Source organism: Protopterus annectens, chromosome 17.part0 (assembly GCF_019279795.1).
Source record: "Protopterus annectens isolate FY-2018-M chromosome 17.part0, PAN1.0, whole genome shotgun sequence".
Classification (NCBI taxonomy): Eukaryota; Metazoa; Chordata; order Ceratodontiformes; family Protopteridae; genus Protopterus; species Protopterus annectens.
The window spans coordinates 475,673,653-475,696,981 of NC_056751.1; positions in this window are offsets into that span (position 1 = coordinate 475,673,653).

The window sequence follows — 23,329 nt, forward strand, 5'->3', positions numbered from 1 at the left end:
ATGGGAACAACCGAAAGAGAAGAATATATATATATATATGTATATATCTCTCTCTCTCTCTCTCTCTCTCTATATATATATATATATATATATATATGTGTGTGTGTGTGTGTGTGTGTGTGTGTGTGTGTGTGTGTGTGTGTATATATATATATATATATATATATATATATATATATATATATACATATATATATATATATATATATATATATATATATATATATATATATATAGATATAGATAACCAACCTCTTACTGCAAGACATCTGCAAAAAGCCTGACAAAGTGTGGGGATAAAGGGCAAACAATAGTGACATCTTTGAAATGTGGCTGTCATTCATGTAGTAGTCTGCTAGAGTGGCACGGTTTGCTTTAACATGCAATTCCAGATGGATTCTAGGTCTGAAACACAAATGAATGTCATTATTTACTGATGTCAATGCTCACATCATCCCAGTGATTTCTCCTGAGAGACATAACCTCTGTCTGTGAAGCTGTAGCCCTCCCACATCTCCATAATGTCCTCCACGCAGGAAAGGAAAAGGGGCAAGGCCCACATGAAGGACATAATTATAGCACTGTGTTGCTATAGCATCGGCAAATGGAAAGACAGCAGAGCTGCTCAGGATGCAAGTAGCATGTGGGAGACACCAACTGGTGTACAGGCCATCACCTGCTCATGAGCAGTACCTACAAAAGGCAAGCTGCTGCCTATGCAACACAGGTCTCAACCCATCTACACAAAGAGAGACTGTGACTACACAAACCTATCCATTTGCATTGTTGTGAGGAAAATTTTTGGCACTATAACAGGTATGTCAGTCATGTAAGCTTATAATGGAATGCAGAAGGGGGGATTTAATTATGTCAAATGAGACATTACACACTAAGCTGCAACAAGACCTGCTAAACTCACATGCTGCTGTCCAGCACCTATGGCGATTCCCACTTGTCCTGTCTGCATTGACATGGAGCACATCTTTCGCCCCTGAGTCACCCCAGCAAAGGTCAGCTCATGTATGACTACTACTGGAGTATCTGTTTTCCAATACTGAGTGTATCTTTGCTAGGCCAGCTACCTGGGATATTGTAATTATTCATATGTCACCGGTGAATGCTACTCTGATACATATGCTTGTCTTACAAATGTAAGAGACATATATAGGGTATGTGCATACTACACAACTAGTGCAGATATGTGTGCTGAATTGTATGTGATATACTGAGCCCATACCTGACAACTTTCCAGAGCTTTGCAGACTGACCACATGTCTGCCTTATATTTGTAGTCAAAGCCTCAGACAGTTGTGTATTGTCTGACACATCACTGGCAACACATTAAAGAGTGAAGTCATAACATATTAGCATACATTTGCTTGTCAGATGTCATATCCTGCAGAGTAGACATGTAAATGTGACACCGTCTTTGCTGGCAACTAAGTATGTTTCAGCTAGATTCATAAAGTCACACTATTTACTGGTCTTTCACCACCACAGATGTGTGCCTTTGTGCAGATGTCTTGCTCTAACAGGAGCTAGGTGTCTTACCATGAAACCCATTTCATTGCAAGCGTACCTTGTCCTGTAGGATGCCAACATTTGTGCAGTCACTGACACCTGCTTTGTAGCTGTGGAGAGAACACCAACCTTGCCAGGTCACTCATCCCATCATAGGTTTAGATCCCAAATGGAGGCCTGCAAAGCCACAGGAGGTGGAGTGTTGAACATTAGCATACTCATACACACCTCCAGGCTGGCCAAACAGTATTTTATTTTATTTATTTATTTTATTTATTTATTTTACATTTGTTGACTGGGCTGGTCTAGCTGGATATATGTCCATTTTCAGTAGAGGCCCGGGGAGAAAAGCTCCACACATTTCAAATAAAGTTCACATCTACAGAAATACATATTTAGAATGCTAATACATTTTCTGTAAAGAAAAGAGAAATAATATGAGATTGTAAATGTATAAAGTACATATAAAGAAGGCTACACATATTTGACTAGACATAGTATAATTAAATGAAGTTACATTTTATTGTTGATAAAGAATAATAGCTAAGAAAAGAAAAGAAAATATAGTATAGATGTAGATAAGAAAGAAAGATAAAGGAAAGTGAAATGGAGAAGCAGTTAAGTAATACATCTAGAAGTAATATGTGACATTCTTTAGAGAATCAAGTAATAAGTAAGACTATGATAGAGAGGAAGCATAGTAGTAGTTAAGATGAAATAGTTTCAGAGATGAGAAGCATAGTAGTTGTTAAAATGAAATAGTTTCAGAGATGAGAAGGTAGGCTGATTCAAGTAATAAGGGATAAGTTGGTCAGTCAGGTTTAGAACAGGGGCACATCCAATTTGTTTTCAGGAAGAGTTTAAGTTTATTTTTAAACAGAGTAATAGAGGGAACTATGGTAAGTTCAGAGGGAAGTAGGTTCCAGGTTTTTCCAGCAGAATTAGAAAAAAAGAGTCTCCAGCTCTATTGTTTGATTTATTGACATATACAAGAAATTTTTGTGAAGATCTTAGGGATTTCAGGTTATCATAGGGGTGAATAAGGTTAGATAGGATGGGGGTTTTGGCAGGTTGATAAAGTATTTTGTGGACAATGGCCAGCTGATTAAATTTCAGCTGCTGCTGTAGTTCAAGCCACCCTAGATGCTTTAGATTAATACAGTGGTGTGTTCCGTATGGGTTACCTGTGGCAAATCTGGCTATGCTATTATAGGAGTTTTCTAGTTTCTTAAGGTTATTTTTTGACAGATTGGTAAATATGGGTGAGGCATAAAGAAGGGTGGAGATTAGATGGGTGTGGGCAATAGTTATTCTAGTTGCAGGAGTGAGGAAGGATTTGATCCTATAAAGAGAGCCTATTTTTTATTAGTAGTTTTCAGAATGTTGTTGATATGGGCATCAAAGTTTAGGTTATTGTCTATGGTGATACCTTGTAGTTTGGTAGTTAGATCTTGGGATATGAGTGTACCATCATTGGATGATACAGTGAAGTCTATTGGGGGAAATTTACTGGTAGGTGTAAAAAGGAGAAGTTTAGTTTTTTAGGGTTTAATAGGAGACAGAGTTTTGTAAACCATATTTCTACAGAGTTGAATATGTCTTGAGAAAGGGAGTGAAGTTCTGATACAGATGTGGCTGAGCATATAAGTGTGGAGTCATCTGCGTATTGTATACATGTAGCTTGGGGAACTACTTGGTGAAGGTCATTGATGAATATAGAAAACGGGAGAGGATCCAGTATGGAGCCTTGAGAAATGCCAATATTAACAGGTAGATGGGTAGAAACAATGTTGTTCCAGAGCACAGCTTGATGTCTGTTATTTAAGTAGAAACGGAACCATTTTATAGCTAGTGGGTTGAGAGACAGAGATTTGAGAATGTATATGAGTATAGTGTGATTTACTATGTCGAAAGCCTTGGACAGGTCTATGAAAAGTGCAAAGGAGAGCTTGTTAAGATTACGGATGAATGGGTGACATCCCAAGTGCAGTTAACAGCTGACAAAACACCTACTCAAATCACAGCTAGCTACAGGCCTCCAACCATGACTATGGACACTCACCACACCTATTGGAACAGCTGGAATCTGTCAGGATTCAATCGTCTACCCTGCTCATCAGTGACTTCAAATACCCAACCATAGTGTGCATGACCTATGCCACCTGAACATGAACTCACATAGATTCTTTGGCTTTGTCAATGGCAATGCAGTGGAGCAGCTGGTTAACACTCCTACGACAGGTGGAAATATCCTGTACTTGGTCCTAACCAACATGAGTAGCCACTGTAGCACTTCTACAGTGCCATCCTTCTTGGTAATAACTGACCACATAGACATCATTGTTCAGGTCACCATCTCCCATGCCCCACCCTTTTCAGTGTTAAACAGAATGAACTGTACACACATGACTATAAATCCCCCTTGCAGCAGGTAGAAGTAGCTGTACAGCCAATGTCCCATTTGCTTGAACTAGCAGCAGTGTCCAGGTCCACACCACAATATTATGTGGGCACCTACATAGCTGTATGGACTCAGCAATACCTGACAGGATAACATCATCTCCCTCAATGTAGGTTAAATGCCTGTGGTGGAGAACAGCAATACACAAATACCATAATAGGTGGAAACTATTGTTGGACGGGCGAAGAAGGAGAAGGTTCCTCATTGGAAGCAATGTCACCTTGGTCTGAACAAGCAAATAAGGTCACAGGTGATGTACCCTAAGGCTGTCTTTGAGTGTAAATTGGACAAATCCACCAAGGACAATCACTAGGCCTTCCTCACATGTCTGCAATTCCAGAGGCAACACACAAATCTGCTCTGTAGTGTTGGTCAATAACACCACATACACATATGGCATAGATATAGGCAACCAGCTACAGACAGGTGAAGTGTAAACATCACCCCCCTGTCCCCCAGTTGGTACACATTTGCATGTACAGCACCTGCCCCCCTCCCCTCATCATCAGGAAGCAGGTCTGTAATGCCCTCTCAAAGGCAACACACAGAGATCTCCATACACCTGATACCATCCCTGGCTGTATCCTACATGAACACAGGCATAGGATCTCAGATCCATTCCGCTCTGTAGTCAACCACAGCTTGAGCACTAGTGTCATCCCATCTGCACAGAGGACAGCCACTGTCATCCCTATACACAAAGGCAGAGCAATCCACTGACCCAGCCAATGTTATACACATCAGTCTAACAAGCCTGCTTTGCAAGGGCATGGAAGACAATATCAAGGACATTATGAACAGGGACATCGGCAACATCGACATGTCTGGGTCCACACACCATGGTATTGTCAAAGGGAGATCAGGCCTGTTAAACCTGGTCGAACTCTCTGAAGTGGTCAACAAACACAGAGATGAGGGGAAGATGGTGAACAATGCCTACCTTCACCTAGCCCAATCATCTCACACTAATCCTCAGGCAGACAGGATACATACACCTACACAGCTAGGCACCAACCTGTAGGTTACCAAATGGGTAGCTTATTGACCCAATGATAGTACCCACTCAGTCAAAGTAGTGGAACCTACTTCTAGTAGTAGATTCTTCCACAATGGTGAATCCCAAGGATAAGTCTGGGGGTTTCTACTGTTTGAGATATACATATCTGTGGTACAGGACAAAAGCAGTGGTCTGTGGCTGACCGGGTGTACAGATGCTTGCAAGCTGGCCACTGTCTTACATTCCCCTACTAATGTGAGCATCCCCCAAGAGGCAGTCACCAAGGTATTGACTGGTGCAAGAAGCATTACTGCAAACTGAATGCCAGGAGAGGCATCACCCCCCCCCTGCTGTGGCAGATGTCATCCACACTAAGTATGTCCACAATATCCTTGCACACGTCATGATACTCACACATACCCCATCCCCAGTGGCCACAGATAATGCACAGTTGGTGGGTGGTGGCATGGAACAGGCTATTGTGGTGACTATGACAAGTGTGAGTGTAGACACTTGCCATAGCCAGAGTGCAGGTGAGGTCCCACACAGGTGGATGGACAGGGTTGCTCACAGGAGGACTGCTGCCCATCCAACCCCTGTCACAACTGCCACAGCAGGTGTCACCAGACACATGTTTAGGGCCATCATGGAAGCACAGGCACGTACTGACCGCAACACCAGACAAATACTCAGTGTCTTAGATGCACATCTTTCTGGTGTCCATGATGACCCACATGACCTTGTTGAGGCCACACATGAGAATACTGAGGTCATGAATAGACAGTGGGGTGAGACTGTGGCACTCCTCAACTGTGCAATGTCCATGCTGGAGCATGTGGTGGGAGATGGGCATCAGCCACATGGATGTAGGTCAGCACCACAATCAGCTGAGGGTTTATGGGGCCATGCACCTTCACCCTCTCTTAGTGGCAGTACCACCACCATTACCAAATGGGAGTTGGTGTCCACACTACTACACAGCAGGCCATGGGCATGTGGTCCTGGCAGGTCCGGTCAGGGATACAGATCCAGCAGACAACAGTCATCATCAGGGAGTAGTACTGTATCTGGCCTTGAGCCTGGATGTGCCAGTGAGACCACTGGCAGGACCAGTTCATGTGTCCATGGCTGGAGATGAACTGTACACCCTGCCATGTACAGTCCACAGCTGTCCAACATACCACTGTGTAGGGCAGCCACATGGCATGACACACACATCACAATCACAGCCAGGTCACCACACACACACACACACACACACACACACACACACACACACACACACACACACACACATACCACCTCTGCATGGCCCATTCAAAGAACACCCATCCAAACACACACACATGATGTAAACTGTTGGCCCTGCCTAGGCCTCTGGTAAATCCACACAACACCCTGTGCATATAATGATACATGTCCCACATCCCTGTCATCCATACCACCGATGCTGGGTCATGCTAATATTGTTCTGGTGCACAGGGTGAATTAAGTATAGTTTAGCTATGTAATGCTGTGTAAAAATCTGTCAGCTGGCATTTATAATGGGTACACTGCAGAGTGTGTGTACCTTTTTAGCCGTGATGCATAATTGGTGTTAGTAATGCTGACTGAATGTAGTCTCACATGCTGTATTGTGTTTGTGTTCTAGGTGTCAGTGCATCAGCAGGATGTGGCCCTGCAGACATTGCCAATGATGGGTATGGCAGAGTGGAAACACATCAACCATGTCATAGCTGATGTACAGCTGTATATGTACACATTTACCAGGTCTGTGTAATGGTTATTGCATGTGCCACAGAGCTTATAGAGCTGAGGGGTGTATAGAGGTAAGTCTATGGTGGTTGACATTAGCAGCTCTTGTAAAGTGGACAATGGTAAGTGTAGTGGGTGGAACACAACTCAGATTGGTAAAACCCACACCCCTAGAGGATATTGTGTCGACCAAACACACAGAGAATACTGTTCCCACACACACAGTCACACTTACACACACACATGCACAGGATCACAGTTGCCAGTGTTGGGTTTGGAACCTCTGCCGATCTAGTTAGTGGTAGTACAGTGTTATGTGGTTATCACAGGTGGCATGGAACTAATAGTGTAATGAGTGTTCCAAGGTTTCTGTAAAGTGAATAACATCACATATCCTTGTGAGGTGTGGCAATGGGGGGTTTACTGGGTGGGCAAGGACTCATAATACTGTCACCTATGAGTCTACACACTCACAAACACTGTTATACACAGTAGTACACACACACACACACACACACACACACACACACACACACACACACACACACACACACACATTTGCCAGTACTGACATTAACCGCCCTGTCTATCATGTTATTCATTCCATACTGTTACATAGCTGTTGCACGTGACATGGGTCTTATAGGGATGCAGAGTGTCTACATATACCTCTATGGCAGATGTGAACAGTGGGCTTCGTAAAGTTGAATTTAGAATGAGTACTGGGAGTACCATGGCCTTAAATTATAAACCACGGCCACAGAATTGATATAGTTCTCACTCAAACACATGCAGCATACTGTTCTCACACACACTTGCCAGAACTAAGATTAGAACCCTGACTTATCTAGTTATTGTTACAATAGTGTTATGCATTTATTGCATGCACCACGAAGCTTACAGGATGAAGAGTGTCCCAAGGTAATTCTAAGGTGAACAACATCACCAGGTCTTGTAAAGTATGGCAATGGGAGGTGTACTGGATGAGAATGAACTCAAAGTATATTAACCTACAGTTATACGAACTTACAAACACAAATACACTCATACACACATTTGCCAGGACTGAGATTAGCACCCCTACCTATCTTGTTAGTCAGTCCATACTGTTACATAGTTCCTGCATGCAGCATGAGGCTTATTGGGTTGAAGCGTGTCAACAGAGACCTCTACAGTTGATGAAGACAGCCGGCCTTGTAGAGTGGACCTTGGGACATGTACTGGAAGTGCCAAGGCATAAAAATCTAAAACCCAGCCCCCCAATGGATATAGTTTTCACTCAAACACTTACACAGGATACAGTTCTTGCACACACACACACACACACACACACACACACACACACACACACACACACACACACACACACACACTTGTCAGGACTGAGATTAGAACCCCTACCTATCAAGCCAATGCTACTACAGTGCTATGTATTCATTGCATGTGCCACAGAGCTTACAGAGTGAAAAGTGTCCCTCGGTTCTTCTAAGGTAAACAACATCACCAGCCCTTGTAAAGTATGGCAATGGGCAGTGTACTGGATGAGTGAGGCCTAAAATGCTGTATCCTACAAATATACACACATACAAACACTTAAACACACACACACACACACACACACACACACACACACACACACACACACACACACATACACACACACACAAACTCACATCTGCCAGGACTCAGATTAGAAACCCTACCTATCTTGTTATTGGTACTGTAGTGTTATTCAGGTACCGCACACACCATGGGGCAATTAGGGTGAAGAGTGTCCCAAGGTACCTGTAAATTGAATAACATCACCAACCCTTTTCATGTATGGCAATGGGAGGTGTACTGGGAGAGAAGGGGCTCAAACTACTTACACCTACATGTTTTCACTCTCACAAACACTTTTATACACATTAATGCACACACACACATGTATGCCAGTACTGAGATCCATATGTTCATAGGTTCATAGGTGTGTACTAGGCGAATGGCCATGGACCCTTTACAAGCCAAGCCCATAGGATTACCCTGGCATCTTGCCATCTGACATTACTCCCCAGTGTGTCTATTGAGTATAGCCACTGGAGTGATCCCCAGGGTGAAATTTCAATTTCCTCTTCCACTCACCCAGATTTCTCTTTCAGAGGGCCAGTGAGGTGCTCTGCTTGACATGTATGTGAAGTCCACCCATAGCATTGCCAGTCTCTGGGTTATGAACATGTCCAGCCAGTATGTTCTGTTGATTGTGGAAATGGGGTTGAGGTCTCTGGGGCATGTGGTGTAAATGGATTGGGTTTCCTTAGATGTAGCATGCCTAATACAGCTGAGTCATACATGGCTTTGTAAGTCAAGCAGAGATCGCCTCTGTGTAGCCAATATGAGACAGAGAATAATTGGAGTTATTGGAGTCTATCCATATAGGGGAAGTGTTTAAGGCCTAGGATCCTCTTTGTGAGGTACTTTTGCAGCCTCTCCAGGTGTTGCAGGTGTTTAGTGAGGTACATGCCAAATGGGCCATTGAACTTAATGATTGGCCTAATGAGGGAAGAGTAGAGAGAGACTATGACCTCTTTCTTCCTGGATGCAACACCCTTAGTAATGAGATGTGCCACATAGAAGAACTTTCTGACCACACTGGCACTCTGGTGGTCAACAGAGGTCACTGTCAACCTGTCAACCTGTGTTCCCAGTTCTCTTATAACTTCTGTGTTTAATGGAGTACCATTGATGTGGTGATTCATGGGAACCAAGTTGTTCCCGAAGAGGATGGCGACACATTTTCTAGCATTGAGCTTAAGTCCAGGATTCTGACAACAGTCATAGGTCTTAGTGAGGCCTTTCTGCAGAATGTTAACATCACCTGGGGAGGTAATAATAGCACCCACCTTGCAGTCATCTGCAAACATTATCAGCCAGAGTCCCTTCATGTTGGGCTGGACTTCAGAGGCATAGATACCGAACACAAGCGGACCCAGGACCAGACTCTGTGGTACTCCACTCATGGCTGGGCAGTAGTCTCACATGGAATCCACTGCTTTCACACTGTGGTTTCTATCTGTGAGCTAGTTTGTAACCTACCTAGTGATATAAAGGTTGATGCCTAGCTCAGTGTGTTTGTGTATGATTCCTGAGTGGGGAATGGTATCAAAGGATTAGAAGCCCTGCCTATCTTATTTATTCCATACTGTTACATAGTTCGCATGACTTAGAACTTATAGGGCTGCGGTGTGTCTGCAGCTACCTCGACAGTGGAAGAAAACAGTGGGCCTTTTATAGTGGACATTGGGATGTGTACCGGGTGGACCACAATAAAAACATGCAAAACCCACCCCCAATGGATATGGTTTCCACCCAAGCACACACACACCCACACAGAATACTGTTCTCTCTCTCTCTCTCTCACACACACACACACACACACACACACACACACACACACACACACACACACACACACAGATTTGCCAGGACTGAGATTAAAACCCCTGCCTATCTAGTTATTGCTACTACAGTGTTATGCATTTATCACAAGAGCTGCAGAGCTTATAGGGTATAGGGTGTCCCAAGGTACTTCTAGGGAGAGGAACACCACCAGCCTTTGTTAAATATGGCAATGGGAGCTGTACTGGGTGGGAAAAGCCACAAACACATTTGCCAGGACTGAAATTAGAACCCCTATCTAACCAGTTAGTTGGTACTATAGTGTTATGTTGTTTGTCACACACACAACAGAGCTTATAGGGTTGAGGGCTGCCCACAGATACTTCTAAGGTGACTGACATCAGCAGGACTGCTAAAGTAGGGAAATGGGAAGTGTACTGGTTGTGAATGGGCTCAAAATCTTTAACCTACAAACACGTTTGCATTTACCAGGACTGAGATTAGAACCCCTACCTAACTAGTTATTTGTACTATAGTATTGCAAAGTTATCACATGCGCCACAGAGCCTATAGGGCTGAGAGATATCAAAAAGTACTTCTAAGGTGACTGACATCAGCAGGACTGCTAAACTAGGGCAATAGGAATTGTATTGTTTGTGAATTATGTCAAAAACTGTAACCTACAAACACACACATTTACATGTGCCAGGACTGAGATCAAAACCTCTATCTAACTAGTTATCTGTATTATAGTATTACACAGTTATGTGTGACTGCTGAAGCTGTGCAAAAGGTCCAGCACCTTGGTCATATACTGACTGGGGATCTCCTAGTTGTGTGGCATTAGTTGCTTGAGTTACAGTGTGTGTTTTAGCAGACATTTTCTGACTTATGTAATGTTTGACACTGTAATGTATTGTGTCATTACCTACTGACAGATATCATTGGATCACTGCAGTTATTTACCAGAGAAATTCAAGCTGGATGATGCACAGACCAATATTACGAGGCAAAGGCTAGACATTCTTGCACAATCCAGCCAGTTGGGAGGTGTGGCTACAGCTGATTGACTGCTGAAGCTGTGTAAAAGGTCCAGCACCTTGGTCACATACTGGCTGGGGATCTCCTGGTTGTGTGGCATTCTTCTTACCTGAATGGTCATATCCTGGTGTGGCCATAACTTTCAACTATACAGATTCTCACAACTTATCCAGATTCACGCTTCATATATCTGGTCTGTTTCACTTAACATTGTGGTTTTCTAGCTAGTTTGTTGCATATCACTCAGAGTTGCGGTCAGGGAATGATGACCGAACAGTAGAGTGTTAGACTTAACACCCTTTGTGACATCCATGCTACTACACATCCCTCTGTTATTCTATCACCTTTCTAACATTATGAGAGCATTATTTCAAAAGTGTCCCTATATTTGGGCCTTTATCCCACCATTAAGTATGGCTTTGTCCAGATTTCTTCCTCTATGAGGTTGAGAGGTATTCTACTAGCATTTAGCAGCATGACCTTTCGTATGCATTTTGTTGACTGTCTTATGTTAGTAGTATGGACCCCATGACATTCTCTACAATGGCACTATGGGTGAGACATGGGCCTTTGCCAGAGGCCTGTAGGCCTTGTGAGACTGATGCACGCCATCTGTAGCAAGGCAGTTCATTTGATCACTCATATGTTCCCAGGCTGCCAGGCAGTGGATCCCCCTGAGGTGACAATGATAAGTGAGTCAGGTGTTAGTAACAATCAGTTTCTGTTCATATTGATCCATCACTCTGGGTGAAAGCAGGATGCTGCTTATGGCTAGAGACATACCTGCATGGGACACATATTCAGCACCCTGCATCATGTATGTCTTTCTATAGTCTGTGAGGCACTTCTGACATCATTCACACCACCATGAACCAGGCTAGTGTGATACCTGTACCTGTTGTGGGGTGACTTGAGTGCATGTGTGATATGGCCGTTTATGGAACCTGGCAAACAAGTAATCACAACTTTCTCCTTATCCTACCTGGTGTGGGGCACACCTGTGTGTCTCACAGTGGAGTCTTCTATGAGTGATATGTTGTGTGTATGGTAAGGCCTTAGTGTTTGCAGGACCCTGGTGTGTGGTGTATTTGTGGTCTGTTGTGTGTAGGTTTGGGAGGTTCTCATGTGTTTTCGCCTCTGAGGTGTCCTTTACTTGGGGTTTGATTTGTTGTGGACTTCCACTTATGTGGGTGTTTGTTGTGTATTTGCAGGTGATGCTTACTGACTCCATACACTGCAGGGTACCTATGTTACTGAAAAATATGCTCTGGTGTGCACATTCTCCATTTGTCTGGCCAGTGGTTTCCCTTCCCCTTCTGTGTGTCTTTTTATTCTTCTGTAGTCCATTCACAGGCTTTCCCCACAGTGGCTTCTGTTATGTATTTGTAATTCTGGTATGAGCATGGTAAATGACATAACATCACACACAAGGTTATGGACTACACACCTCTGAGCACACCTGTTTAGCAGGTTGTCCATCATTGCACCACTACATCTGCTGGGTCCTCAGACTGTTTGTGTTACTATGTTATTATGCAGCTACTTGTTGGCCTAGCTGTCAAACTGTCACTGAGTCTGACATCTGGGCAGGCCCTCATTTGACAGTCAGACAAAGGCTCACACATGGGGACAGGGTGTTGATACTGTTCTGTCATACATAGACAGTTGGGGGACCAGTTTGTTACTTGCTTGCTTTCTGTTATGGGTGTGACATCTGCTTCTCCACTGTCTGCCATTGATGTTTTGGCATGACCTTTTCTTGTTTTGAAAATACTTTGCAAGTGAATGCAATGTTAGGTCAAGCAGAACAGATATACAAGGCATATTTGTGCTCCTTCTGTGACAACCTATTTCAGGGGTATGGATGTTGGCCAGTGATATGTTGTTAGTCCTGACACAGTAAGGTGGCAGCCTTTTATGACTTGCCAGTACACTGACCTTCAGGTAACTGCTGTGCTACTAGGCACCATACCTTTCTATGTTTTAGAGCCAGGCATCTGGACAAAGCTATAAGTAATTGGGTGACAAAGGCCTAAATATAGGGACCATTTTAACTACTGGCCTTACAAACCTAGAAAGGAAATACAATAACAGATGTTGCATTAGCATGCATTTTCCATAGGGTGTGAAGTATGAGACATTATAATCCATCATTATTTTCTGACTTTAAACTTTTGTGGTTTGCCAATGATTTGCCACACAACCACTATTATGTGATAGAGACACCACAAATATGATGCAAACCTCTGTACATTCTGCAAAAGGTCTGTACAGTTGGGAGGTATGGTAGGCACTGTGCAGGTTACTCCAACCTGTGTTCTGTTCATATGTGTGGCCCCTGTCCAGGATCTGTCCAGTTTACTGGCAGTAATGGATATTGACATCTGGACAGTGTATGCAACTCCCATCATAGGTGTAGCTGACATGTAAAATAGTTGGCACTGCAATTCTTGGAACAAAGCCCTGTCTACCACAATACTGTACCTAGGCCACTAATACACAGGAGGCTGGACTAAGTGCTGGCAACATCCTGACAGTTTATCCCATGCATATACATAGATCATTGACCACTGCATATTGTGGACAGGCAACAAGTTATCATGTTGATTGGGACAGCCCTGACAATATGTGATCTGCTGCTATTACATTACAAACCTACATGTTACTGCATTTCTATGGGAATATGTGTATGGGGGGCACACCAGTCAATGGTACACATTTGCACATACTGTGCTGATACTGGCTTTACGTTTGGGTTCCATTTAGAATAGTATTGTGCCCTGTCTTGGAGAATAGAGGCATATCACCAGAGGCCACAGGTTAGATTGTAATGGCATACAATTGAGTTTCAGACTTCTTACCCATCAGAGCCTTACTGAAACTAGAAGGCCTGCTGTGATATCACTGTGTAAGTCTGTAGGTGGGGTATTCCATCATTGTCACCATTTTAGGGCCTTTACCAGACATTTCTTTATGGTTTTCTACAGCCGACTTGCTGGGTGAGTCTGAGGGGTGAGTATGGGATACCCACATTGACACCCATCCATGTGACCTATGACCCCCCCCCTTAGTTGGTCGCCCCCGCATATACTGTAGTGGGATTTGTCACCTTGGATAATACTGCATAGTGTGGGGAAGCCAGTATTGGGTAGGCATTTCCTGGTGTTCCACATAGCTGTCAGTTGTCTGCTGCTACCCCAGTAGACCACCCCATTCCCTTGCATGCATGCAGTGATGCCATAGATATGCTACCAGAACATATAAGTCCATTCATTTATTGCTTATAAGTCTGACTTACCTTGTGCCTGTGGCAGTTGTGGTGATGGTGGATGAGGGCTGATTCTGTCAGATGCACACAGTACACTGCCTATACTGGGTAAGCTATAGGTAGTGTGATGTGTGTGGCATCCATTTTACTGCATGTGTGAGTCAGAGAGAGGTGTCAGTCCCTGGGTCCCTACAGAATCAGTGTGTGTGTTATGCATTGCCACTTTGCCAAAGCCTGTGCATACTGGGCATGCCTCCGTCTGTCTACAGGAGCAAGCTCAGGGGCTTTTTCCTCTGAGTCCCTCTGTGCCTGTGAGGATCTTGGCAATGGTGGGGGGCTGTGTGGCCCTTTCCTGTGCTGTTCCTGCTGCAGCTGTTTCTGCAGGATCATATTGTGTAGCATGGCACATACTATGAACATATGTGCATATGTGGCTGGAGAGTACTGCAAGACTCCACCAGATATGTCAAGGCAGCAGAACCATGACTTGAGCATCCCAAATACATGCTCTATAATGATCCTGGTTTATGCGTGTGCCTCATTATGGCATCCTTGTGTGGGTGTGTGTGCATTTCTGATGGGTGTCATCATTCATGGCTCCACTGCATAACCAGCATCCCCCACCAGATGGCATATGGGATGTCCCCACTGGCAATTGCCTGGTACAGCTGTGACTAATGCCAGATATGGGAGTCGTAATAACTTCCAGAGCTGCCAGAACACGCATTCATGATAATGCCCTGGGCATTGCACATGACCTGTCAGTTAATGGAGGGAAAGCTTTTGTGGTTTATGTAGACCCTACCCTGTTCACCGGGTAGTGCTTTGATTTGGATGTGTGTACAGTCTGCCTCACCCAGTACTTCCCAGTATTCTGCTACATGGTGGAAGAGACACATATTGCTGGTCCTCTCCTCATGGGTGTTGGGGAAGTAAATGTGCTCACTGGCATGTGGTAGCATGGCATACAAGAAATGGTGGAGTACCCTGGATGCAGATGCTTGTGAGACCCCCATCATGTCCTCAGTAAGTCTTTGGAAAGTACCTGTAGCTAGTATTCTTAAGGCTACACATACCTTGGTATCCACTGAGATGGGTTCCCCTCTGTTGGCTGTGGGTCTGAGTTGAGGCTGGCACAGCTTGATGATTTGCTGAAGTATGTCTCTGTCCATCCTGTAGCACTGTACTATCTCCAGATCATGTAACCCCTGGTAGGTTACCCAGGATCTGAAGTCTTTTCTCCTCTTCCTCATTCTGGGGCGGTTATCAGCATTATCCTCCTCACTGCCCTCAGATTCTAGCACAAACTGATAGATCAAAGCAACGGCAGCCCCTAATATTTTTTTGGTTAAAATTCCCCCATATGTGTACACCAATGGTGCAAGGTTTGTGGGAAAACCAGACTGGAAGGTGTTTGCACAGTTTATGCTGTTGTGCTGCAGATGCTGCCTGTATAATTGGCTGGCTATGATACATTCTACCTGCTTGCTATTGTATTATTATTTGATTGCTTTTATTCTGCTATTTGCTTTTTTTTTCTTTTTTCCCTTCCCATTTTAAGCCCCGAGGCATGCTGTGCAAACCCGGTGCCCAAATATAAACAGTCCTGCTATTTCCGATTTTTTTTTTTTTTTTTTTAGACTCGGTGCATGCCACGCAAACCTGTTTAGCTAAAGTAAACACTTTGAAGCAGAAACGGGCCTCCCCTGGACATGAACTTGCTCTTCATTTCGTGGAATAAGTCAATACAGCCCGAGACACAAACCCTTGCTTAGCTGTGCTTAGCTAAGCTCAACTGGGAGACATGGAGCTCCAATGTGCTTACACCAAGCATGACACCCCCCCTTCTCCTGCTTTCACCACTGCCTTGTAGCTCCTACATGGTTAGGTGCAGCCAGAGAATAGTCTCCCCTTTAGTGATTCAGTAAAATTTGCTCATTTACATACCCCACTGCCTTAGTCCCTGGTTACACAACTACACCACAGCCTTCCTCCTTAGCAACCAGCGTTACCTTTTATTGTTTTGAATCTGCATGCCATAGACTATAATGACAAAATGCAGATTTCACTTAAAATTGCCTTTTCATATTTTTTTTTTATTTTCAGCACAATCCCATTTGCGTGCCACTGCCCTATGCTTAAATGGCTGATATCGGCCAAAAAAAAAATATTTTTATAATTTTGCAACACTTTTCCATGCCAATGGCCATATATTTGTCCATTGGCATGCCTAAGAGGTATAATACATGCTTTACTTTGAGCTGTCATGCCTCCGTTTTGATTTTTTGGAGAAATGTATTCGGCTAGTATTTCTGCATTGATGCCTGCCTGCTTACTGACTCGCTAATTTACCTCATTTGCATGGATTTCACCAGCAAATGAGGTAATTAGCATTATTCTGTGGTGTCCATGTGGGAATAATGGTGCCAGGCTCATGCACATCTGCAGGTTTCTTTACTAGATTTCTCGGTGGCCATATTCAGTGCAGGAGTGGCTGCACTATTCTTACACTCCGTGTAAGATTTATTGAATCCCTGGGGCTATCTTTAACTTTTAATGTTACAATAACACTTCTCTTCTGCTGCATAAATATCACTTGCTGCCCTTAGTCCCTCCAAACTCTGCCCATGGGCCTCTATATTGAACTCCTGATCTCTGGCAGCCGGGGAAAAACAGAAAAGAACAGAAGACCATTATGCATACCAGTCTTGCCTATATTCAGCTTTCTAAGTCTTACAAGTACTCTCTTGAGTTGAAACTTACACAGCTGTGGGATGTCCTCAGTCCTAAATTCCTCACTCCAGTAGTCAAGAGTATCACTCTTCCTCCTCTGTAGGTCCATAAATCGATGCTTACATTGCTCTCCAGTGCACGAGATATGACTGGCACTGGTTACAGCCTGAGCTAAACTATCCCAAGCCTCAGACTTGAACAGGGAGCCAGAATAGTCCCCCTGCAGATGCCTGAAGCTGTGATGCTTTACTATAAGTCCAATAAATATCATAGACTCCTGGAAACTCCACCTCTGTGCCCTAAACATGGCACTTTCCCCACTGACACCTACCATGTCTATGTACCAGCAGATCTAGAGCAATGGAGACTGATGCTTTCCTGCCAATTCTAATTATCTCATTTACTGGAATGCACACAACTGTGCAATGCATTTGCTTGATGGTGCAAGGAGAGCAGCATTGTCAAGCAATGATGAAAGAGAAAATTGACTTTTACACAGTAGAATTCAAACCTAGACATAAGGGATGAAACATTTACTTCCATGGCATTGACTTTACATCTTTGCCACAGAAGAAGTGCTACCCATTGTCAGGCATCATACATAAATTTAGATGACAGTATGAACTGTTACACATATATGTGGGTGACCTGACAAGGTTATTGGATACCTATTAGATATAGAGGCAGTGGTGTATGTGTCTTAGGCAAATGTGAAGGCCATGCAAGTCCAGATTTCAGAATTATACTTACAGAAATATAGTACTCAGTATACCCTCAATCATAATCTGATAATAAATCTGATAATGCATAAATAGATAACTAGCCTAATAAATAACACCATAATATTGTGTCATCCCTTGTACACATAATTAAAATCAGCTTCATTATCTAAAGTCTTATAATTGAATGTGAATATAAAGTGAAGTGTAACAACAGTAAAAGTATATGGAATATCCTGTATTAGAGCCCAGGACTACACTTATACCGGTTGTCACAAGATAGATGAAATAATACTTATTCATGTTTCAATTCATTGCTATAAACAGCAATGTCACAACACTAAAAAAAGGCTTTACACCTCTACTAGATCCCAGGATCATCTGTACTCCAGCCATACACTTACACCTCCTGCCACAGAACTAGTTACATTACATTCCCTAATTTACTAATCATTCTTAAGGTTTCTGTGTTAGCTGCTGCATGACACCACTTAGTGGGTTTCCACATTGTTCAATAGAATTTATTGAATGTATCTGGTTTCTATTTTTAGCTCTCTGGGTCCTGTCTGCTTCCTGGTCACTCCATTTCTCCAGTTTGTGCAATGCCATGCTTTGTGCAAATGAGATAAGCACAGCCAAACCTGCCATTCAATTATTCTGTTCCAGTGACTGGGCTAAACACTACATCACTCAAACACTGGCCCAAGAAAAAGATTAAGAAAACCAAGTCAGAAAAGAAAAAAGGAACAAGTAGTTGAAATGAGGAAAACTCAATCTATGACATACACACTAGAAAATGATGGTTCACATGAGATATGTCTATATAGATCTGGATTCGAACTTTCACTCCAGTGAAGCTTCACAACACAGGATAGGTGCCTTATTCCTCTTAGCCATGCAAACAACTTTGCAGCAAGGAACTGAAATAAGTCTGCACACAACCAACTGCAACATCATCTACAATAATATGAAATCATACAACTGTTATTAGTACATTTATTATTTTTGGATGTAGTGCACTTAATGATCACACAACCTGTTATGATTATTGCTTGCAAATATAAAGCTATGTCTTACCTCTCTGCATTTGTTTGTCATTCTTCAGTTATCTGACCAGTAATCTGAGACATGTAATCTGTAAGCCATTCTACATCACTGGCCTTAAAATGTGTGAGGATATTGAATAGAAATAATAACATATGCAATTGCCAACAAATGAAGGTCAGGTTGGGTGTTAAGGTACACAACCTGTAAATTGTGTGTTCCTTACTGACATTTACAACCTTACATCTAACACTTTGTAGCTCTAACCTGACAAACCCACTGGATGTAAGGCAGTCTGCATTGCTGTGGTGTTTTCATTCACAGTTGAAATATATTAAAAACAAACACTGAGCTAGTGTCTGCACTATGTTTACATCTCCTACACATATCCAAGTATTTGGAATTCAGCAATTCTAATCAGTTCACTCCTCATTTGCATCTCCACTATGCTAACAGCCCTAAATCTATACCATTATAAAAGGCAACCGCATAGTTAGGCAAACTGATGGTGAGGAGACTTGTTTATATGCAGAAGACTGAACATAAACTATTTCTTTGAGATATATCTGCACAAAGGATTACTGAACTTCAGAAGGTATGCCTGCATTTTGTCAGCTACATAGTGCATATGCTTGAATGTACTTAAGATAAATCTGAAGCAAAGGCTGTTACACTTTTATCTGTATGCATTACTTAGAAGTGTACTGATGCCATGGTCATGTTTGTCAAGGCATTACATAGGTAACATGATTGTCAGCACCTTAACATGGCATATCAGTACCCAATCGATGTTAAGAATGAGGTGATAATGGATGCCTTTAGGTAATATTTATTTATTTTATTTATTTAACATTTGTTGACCAGGAAAGTCTAACTAGTACAGAGACTATTTTCAGTGGCAGCCTGAGAAGAAATGCTCCAGATGCATGTCTTTGGAATGTGGAAGGAAAATGGAGCACCCGGAGGAAATTCACACAAACTCAGGGCCGACATGCAGACTCCACACAGAAGGCACAGAAGGCACCCCAGCCAAGAAGCGAACTAGAGAGCCTCTGGCTGTGAGGAAACAGCATTAACTGCTGTAGGGGATGGGATGATGTGGAACACAGAATGCAAATTTGGTGCCAGATTGTGGATGAAGTGAATGCCATGGGTTGTCATGGTAGGACATATGAGCTTGTGCACCACAGGGTCACTGACATGATCACATCTGCACAGAGTAGAGCAACTATAGTGGGCCATGAACAGATGGTCATCAGGTTAAGGCCTACTATGGAGACACCACTAACACTGAATGAAAAGTTCCTGGCCTCTGTCAGGAATCCAGACAGCTCCCAGGAGAGTGCAGATCAGCATGTACTAGACGTCTGTGCCACAGTGTCACAGACTATAAGCATGTCCCAGAAAGATCTTCCAGGCATGCTTTCATATCTCGACAGTTGAATACTGCTGTATAATAAAACTATTGAAATCAATATGTTACTTCTCTGTCACAAAAATTTTGGGGGGGGGCAGGGACTGAAGATTGCTGCAATTAATAACACATTCTGATTGATTAGCTTAGGTTGGAGTTGTTAGCCGTGTTCTTGTTAAAAGTATAATTAATGGACATATAAAGGGGTGAAAGTATTACCTCCACTGTTACTGTTAATTGTGATGATGCTGCTCTTGCCTTTTGCTTAACGTCTTCCAGAACCATCTGGCTTGCAGAGTAGAATACTATCTGCAGATGGTAAGCCAAACATTTTGACATTTCTGGTTTAAGCATGTGCCTCATTATGACATTCTTCAGTGAGTGTGTGTGCATTTCTGATGGTTGTCATCAGCCATGGTTTCAGTGCATAACCTGCATCCCCCAGTAAATGCCTTTGCGGGATATCGCCGCTAGTAAACATCTGGTACAGTTGGGATGTATGCCAGATATGCGAGTCATAGCAACTGCCAGAGTTGCTAGCACACATGTTCAAGATGATTCCCTTGGCATTACAAACAACTTGACAGTTAATAGAGGAGTAACCATTTATGTTTATGTGGAGCCTATCCTGTTCCTGGGTGGTGCCTTAATTTCTATTTGTGTGCAATCTATGGCATCCAGTACTTCAGGGTAGTGTGCCACATTATAGAACTCCTGCATAGTTCTGGCCCTCTCCTCAGGTGTACAGGGAAAATATATGTGGTCACTGGCATGTTCAAGCATTGCATTCAGGAATTGATGGAGGATCCTGGATGCTGATGCCTGTGGTACTCCCATCATGTCTCCTGTTGGTTTCTGAAAGGTACCTGTAGCCCAGATTTTGAGTGCTGCACATACTTCTGTTTCCACTGGAATGTGTTTCCCCTCAATTAGTCCTGGCTCTGAGTTGAGGATTACAGAGGTTGCAGAGTTCCTGTAGTGTATTCCTATTCACCCTGTAGTGCTCTACAATTTCCATATTATGTAAGTTATGAAAAGTTAAATGGAGCCTGAAAATTCTTCTCCTTCTTGGCCTAGGTCTATTGGCAGAAGCAGCAGAACAAGCTTCAGCCTGTTGCACATAAAATAAATAAAAGCAGTAGCAGCCCTTAACATTCTTTCCAAGTAGACTCTTTTCTGTGGCTGTATTCCAAAAGGTTTTGGAATTCACAGGGAAAACCAGCACTGAGTCTACTCAATTGCTTTGTAGCTTGTTGACTAGCTCCACCATGTTGGATTAGTAGATTAGCATGCAATTCAGCTGCTTATGCTGTAATTAGCATGCCACAATGTTTACCTTGTTTGCATGGTGGTTTGCACTTCTACACGGTGCTTACTGAACCTAAAACTTTGTGCTATGTGCATGTTGGACCATGATGTGTACAGCGTAGAAAAAGACAGCGTAGGATTTATTGAATTTGGCTGAGAGTATATTCACTCACAAACATAAACAGACATACTCACACCTACATACACACACACACACAGGTTTTCTCAGTGCTTTATACCTGAAACATGATGTTATATATGGAGATCATACTCATGGATGCAATATTTCAATTTTTTTTATTTTATGTTTTAGGACATGCGCTGGTAAATGTAGGAAGAGGCAGTAGAGATGAATGCTGAGAATATTTAGAGTATGAATGGCAGATTAAATTGGATGCTTGTAGGAATCATGATTTAAATCAAACAGTAAATTTTATGTTACTTAAAGAAGTTAAGAAAAAAGTTTAGCCAGATGATCTAATCATATGTTATAGAACATCAATTCAATTTTTTTTCACACAATGTGCATCTTAATAGTCTGATGAAATCTCAGTCCTACTGTTATATGTTAGAGACAAAATCTCAACTTATTTGTATATTCCTAGTGTGTTTTTAATTAATAAATTATTAACTATCAGAATTATGGTGGATCATTTGAGAATATTCATGGACCAGTTTCCTTTGCTGTTTGGGTTAGTTATACCAGTAAGCTTTTCAACAGGTTATAGTATTAAAAAATGAAAAGTGAGGAAAGAAGAGATAATATTATTGAGTCTCTTTAATGTTATTTGCGTTTTGTTACCCAGGGCATGTTTAATGTGGACATTAGAAGGAGATCTCCATGCAGGCCAAAGCACTATTCAACTAATTCAGTTAAAGTCATAGGGATCACTGGAAGACAGTCAACACACATAACAGAAGGAAAAGATGAAGCACTGGAATATTTCTGCATACCCTGCTGAAAGGTAATTTCTGATACAGTGAAAGAAGAAACAAGGGACTGCAGCCAGAGACAACCCACACCAACAGATAATGATGATGGTACAAATTATTTGTTGAGCCTCAGGATAACAGGCTGTGTACAGCTGAGTACTTAATCAGTTTTTTTCATGCTGTGAACTCAGAAGGTAGAGAGCTGCTGAAGGAATTCATGCTAGTAGATAATCAACTGTGAACACAGCAGGCAATTATTCAATATGTGAAGCAACTCATCTCCAGATACATCAAAGATATAGCCCTGCCAGTCAGTGAGTCCTGGGCAGAGCAAAGAGATGTAAGTTTTCCTCATTTTCCTGTTGCCTGGATTTAAATGAGGTCACTGGAAGCATTGATGTCAACACAGCAAGGATGGCCCCTCTATCATTAACATGTTATACAGTCATTCTTATCAGGTGAATATGCATATTCAGTGCCACTCATATCCTAACAGTGGTTAAGGGAAAAATGATGAGGGGAGTATGTGGATATCTATCACATCTTGTAAGCAGATAGTACTGTGATACCCCTGCACTGGCCCAGTAATCAAGGAGCCTCAATCCTCACCACTAGCACCAGTGAGGGACGTGTACATTGGAAGGATAATAAGTACACACACAGTAAAGTACAATTTCCCTTAAGAGCACACAGAGATTACGGTCAGTCTGAGGCTGGTTTCTTCCTCCCTCTCCAGTTCCCCAATAAAACTCCCCACTGG